Source organism: Pongo abelii, chromosome 3 (genome assembly GCF_028885655.2).
Source record: "Pongo abelii isolate AG06213 chromosome 3, NHGRI_mPonAbe1-v2.0_pri, whole genome shotgun sequence".
NCBI lineage: Eukaryota > Metazoa > Chordata > Mammalia > Primates > Hominidae > Pongo > Pongo abelii.
In genome coordinates, this window is record NC_071988.2 from 93,804,839 (window position 1) to 93,810,838 (window position 6,000).

Sequence of the window (6,000 nt, forward strand, 5' to 3'; positions counted from 1 at the left end):
TTGATGTAAAGGTTAAATATGTGTTCTGGTTTTCAATCATGAAATACTATTTGCTGTACACAGCATATATTTATGGTCCTTGAAATTGGCATAGTTACTGAATTTAAAGACAGCAACATTTTACTTCTATGAATAGACCCTAAGACTGACTGACCTTCTGATATTTCATGCTAATGTATATTGAATAACTGTGACAGGCAACAAAAGGAGCATTACTCGTGGGTCATCATCCATCCATTCATTCAAATAACACTTCTTGAGTGCTAACTAGTAATTTCAGCCCAACAAACAATTATTGAATGCTGCCTATGTTCCTGCCAGGCACTGCTGAGGTGCTTGAAATAGCCATATGTAAAATATATACATATATAGGTAGGAGTCACATGTTAATAATATAATACTATATTATAGTATATAATTAATATAATGTAATACTATATTATAGTATATAATTAGTATAATATAATACTATATTATAGTATATAGCTAGGAGTTACATGTGATAGAAAAGCCTCAAGTTTCTCTTTTAAAACAGGAAAGGAAGGGGAATTGTGTGGGCATTTGTATTCAGAATTGCTGAAGAAGTAGACATTATACTTAGAGTAAACGAATGTATTTTTGAGCCCATTCGTATTTGCTCAGTCTAGAAGTAAACAACACAAAATACAGAATTCTGTCCTAGTATCCAAGGGAACTAGAATTGAGTGGCGTATTTTCCTTTATCATTCAAATCTGAACGTCTTACTTGAATTAACGTATTTATGAAAGAATTGTGCCTCCTCTCTTGTCACCACTTTATCTCTAGCAGATATTTAACGATATTGAAATTCTTTTAAAAGATATTTTTCCTCCAGTGGTGACAGAGTAGTATTAGAAATTGCTGGCTGGCTCTGCCTTATAAGTTGAAGTTATTAAGATACTTAGCAATATATGTGAAAAAATGGCACACTGCTGAGCCAGTCTTTAAATCTGAGCAAAGCACTCCTCAACAAGTGCACTATTTTTTTCAAATTCATGAGACTTTTCATATTTAGCTTCCAAAGTCTCATTAGAATGTCTCCTTCTGGCAACCAAATTGCTTAACAATAAACAATTCATCAACCTCAAGAGGCTAAAAAAAGTTTGAAAGGTGTTCTGGTTTAACAAAAGTGTAATGATTTAGTTTATACAATGTATGAGAGAATTAAAAGTAGGTGAAAAGTTCATATTTGTGCTTTAGAAGGACTCGATGAATAATGGAATGGCATTTTCATTACATTATTCAAAATTTTTGTTGGAAAACATTGTCTTTTCTTATTTACCCAACTACTGAGTATGGCTTTGTAAATGTATTTTTGCTGTCAAATTTAATCAGATAAACTTCTTTTTAACTCATCTCTTATATTCCTAAAACTTGGTCTTCCATAGTAAAGATTAGATTATATAAAGATCTATGGTCTTCATAACATGTCCATTCAAATAATGCTATTATTCTCTGAAATATATTATTGGGAAAGAGTATATGATACTCTTTCCTAGGCCTCTTGAAGAAGAGAATTTTTCTGCAATCATTTACAACAACTATAAAAACAAGCCTGGATTTTCTGCCTCCCTGCCTCCCTCCCTACTTCCTTCCCTCTCTTCTTTCCTGCCTGCCTTTTTACTTTCCTGACTTTCTGTCTTCTTTCTTTTTCTTTCCTTTCTCTATTCTTTCTCTTATTTTTCTTCTTCAAACATTTATTGTTTACCTACAATTTGCAAGATATCATGCTAGATGCTGGGAGTGAAAAGGTAAATAAATCATGATCTCATAATATCTGTTATGACAGACATTACAATAGACAAGTACAAAATAATCAGTGACATAATAGAAGTATAAATAAAGTAAACACTATTCAAGCACAAGGAATGGTAAAACAGATGTTCCTGAGGCCTGGAATTTAATTGTAACTTTCTGATTTTATTTGTCTGATTTCCACGAGGTTTCATTAACCCCAAACTTACTGGGAAATCTCATCAAGATTATTGGTCCCTAGGGTGAAATTAGAAATCAATAGCTGCAATGTTTCTAAAATTTCATTTTATAGATTTTTAGCAAACAAATCTCTCCATTCTCTTCCTCACATTACCGCCCACGTTCCCACACATTCAGTCTCAACCCAGAGGCCACTGTCTTTCTCCTTTTCTTCTTTTCTTCTTTCTGAGCTGCACAGCAGGCATGCGGAGGAGGAAGACAGAAAACAGAAAACTTTTCAGTGTGGGCATCAAGCTGTCAGCCTGTTTCTGCCATAGCACTCTGATCCACTCCTCCCCTACTGATCCCCACCACAGCACCCCTTCTCCACCAAATGCCAAAAGCAGAAAGAAAACCCACAATACAAGATGGTCTCTTCAATTAAAAACAAAACTCTTTAATTCCCAGATAATTTACTGAGAACACAAAGGAGAATACTGCATGGCAACTGCCTGGAAGGACCTAACAAACTAGTCCTAGCGAAAGAAACAGGCACATGAAGATGATAACTAATGTGCACTGAGTACTTTGTCTAGATCAGGCCTGTTCCATGCACTTACATATAATTTGTTTAATCCTTACCTCGACCTGCAAGGTAAATACACAATTACTCCCGCATTTCACAGTTAAGAAAACTGACGCACAGAACAATTATAGGTGCCAGAGCTAGAAAACCATCACAAGTAGCAGTCTGCTTCCAGATTCCATGTTCCTGAGCCTTAGGCAGACTACAGGCCATTATAACGTAATGTGGTAAATAATATTATTTATTATTAATATTATTGACATGTGCTCAGGGTCAAAAAGTACAAAATACCTTGTAAGTGATACTTCAGAAATTAGTCCTTTCCTCCAGTCCAGAGAACGGAATTGGAGAAGTCCTATCATGCCTGCCTTCCTTACACCAAGTGACTACATCCCTCCTTTTAGTTAGGAACTACTCTTTTTATCTTAGCGATTTAGTAACAGGTATGCCCTTGCACACCCATCAGCATGATATCCTTTTATATGTTGGTAGCCCTAAAACATTTGGAATTTTATTGCCACTTGGTGAAGCTATTTGTCCACATAGCCTTAAGTCTTAGATAACTATTGCAACTCTTAAATTTCTCACCTCTAACCAATATTCACTCCACCATAGCAGCGTCCTATAGTACTGGCAGAGTGTGACATACACCCCTAGCATCTGTTTGTATTTTCAACTTTTTAGAATTTTTTCAGAAGAAAAAATTTTATAGTAATTGTTGTAAGTATCTGCAAGATGCCAGAGAATGTTTCAAAGAAAGTACTTCTCCTTTTGTAGACATACAAAAAGAGGAGGATTATAAGGATCATTACTATGCCAGGTATAATATGGTTCCAAAAATGAAGCCAAAATCTGGTAATTTTTGAGGAAAAAAAAGATACTGTGAAATAGTTGTAAATGCCAGTTTTTGTAGCTCTCCAGCTCTCTGCAGTGACTGGATTTGGGCCATATGGAAACCCTTTCTACTGTTAAATCAACAGAGAAATGAAGGAGAGAAAAACTTGATAAAGCTGTTCCCAGCCTGGCAAATTAGGAGTTAAACTTTGGAACTGACACTTCAGCATTTGGTAATCCCCTCACCCCATACTTGGCTGTAAAATCTGTGAAGTAGCCTCCTTCCGGAAGTCAGGTTTTCTAGTAATGCCCTAATTGGTTAAGTATGTATTATGGTGTATTTAATAACTGAGCCCCTTGATTTTCAGAACAAATGGCACCCACATGCTTGCTATTAACCTTTTGAATTGCAAATATATGCCAGGTTGCCATAAGCCACATGGTGTTCAAATGATTCCCCCCATATTTGAGATGCTATTCACTCTGTAACGAAATGACAAGACAGAATTGTATCAGAAAAAGAACACCCACATGTACACTCTAAATTGCGCAAACATTTTGAAATTCAGTGGTAATTTAGGAAGTCGGTCTCCAGTAGACTTCCCTATCCTTATATAGGCAAAGCCAGCTATTGTGTTCCAAAGCAAAACTGATGCCTGCGGCAATCATTCTTGTAACCAATCACAAGTCAACTGCTGGTAAAATGAGAGTAAATTAGTTACCGGTGTCAGAGGAAGCTTTAGAATTCACAAAGAATTTAGAAATAGCTAACATGTTATAATCATGTGGAAATGGTGCATATTATTAAAATTGCCAACACAGGAAAACTTACCTGGCCATGCTTTATGGTGCACAAAATCTCCTGGTATGGCTATTAGAACATTCATGATGAAGTCAGAGTTCTACCCCAACTTCAGAAAAATCATCAAGAGTTTACTGAGAAGACAAAAATACTTCTGAGGGTCAGAAGCAAACCCAAATGACTTATTCACGTACTAAAATTAATTAACTTTGAATATTATGAAATAAAATAAACGCATTAAGAACAATAGAAATGCTTTTAACCAATGCAAATGGGTCTGGTAGTCAACTAATTCATCAGAAAAGTTAGTTCAATTAGGCAACAATGAAAAAACTAAAGGTATCATAAACATTTTATTTTATGTTAACATAAAGTAAATAAATATGCATGCAAGTGCCAGTCTTTTGATGTAGGATGAAAGCCATTCCCTTGAGAATGTATCACTGATGGGAATTTCACCTGGTCTTTCATGCCTAAACCGCACTCCTAATATTGACTAAGATTTCCAGTTTCAGTTTCTTTTAAAGGTGAAGGAATTTAAATACTCTGGTGAAGCAAAAAATATGTTGAATCCTTTTAGATTTCCATGGTTTTACAATCTTTCCTTTATCTTGTCTACACCTAATTTGACATCATTTTTTCAGCTGTTCCTCTTTATTGGGTCATTCTAAAGCATTTAATTTTCATACAATCATCTCTCTCTGTTTCCCATTAACACTTCATTGATTTGCATGAATAATTAATTAAATTATACAATTAAAATAATAAATACAACCGGCATGAAATGTTTAGGAACAAACAAAACTTTAACTCAATAAGTGGAGGTGTAGTACATACATTTCTAAGAGAGCAGACTACAAGTCACAAGCCCTCAGGAGGCAACAGAACTCAGACATATTTTACTAAGGAAATGCAGAATGTTAATTATTTCGTTAAATTCATTAAATGAAAATCAATCAAACTGATAGAGACAGCCAAGGGTCCCCCGCAAAACCCTGCCTCCAAGCCTAAAACAGCCTGAAGGCTGAAAAACCTAACCGCTGGTCCTGGATGAAGCCGGCCCTTTCCTCATTGATTGTCTGAATAATGCCCACCTGCGCACTGAGAGGATCGGGTAGAGCCTCGGGAAGTCACCCTATTTGCATGGGGGAGGAGCCTGGACTCCAGATCCTGTGTGGTGGCCTGGGATTCAATCTGTGAAGTGGGGGCCTGCTAGGAGGACTCTCTCTGTTTGCTGAGAGTTTCTATTTCCTTTTTCCTTTTCACCCAATAAACGCTGCCCTACTCACCTTACAATGTGTCCGCGTGCCTAAGTTTTCATAGGTCGTGGACAAGAACCCGTTTCTTTCTACAACAAAATGAAACTTAATATTTAGTAGGTAAAAGAATTGTGGGCATGAATGTGTTATAAGAATATGCTCATATATCACAATATATTTTAAGGGAATTTGTGTAAACCTTTCAGTTAGCTTTTCTACATAATATACATGGTTTATATTCTAATGGGAGTTTCGGAAACTGTCGTTAAGTATACTCTCTGTCCTGTAACTTCCACCGCTTCTCAGCTATTTCGGTTGAGGATAATTTTGTTTGTGAATAAAGAAAAAACATTCAACGAACAGGGGCAAAATCAGAAAGGTATGTACTGTGTAACTGATAGAACTGAGAGCAGGCATCTCCAGAGTTGGTTCAGCAATTTCATAATGTGAAGGTGCAGGACTGGCAGTGCTGGGATCCTGTCATGGTTTTCAAATGCTGCTGCAGCACCAGGTATTTGAGTTCGGATCTTTTTCATTTATTGTCAGTAGGTATATGCTGTGTTCTTTTATTTTTAACATTTTAATC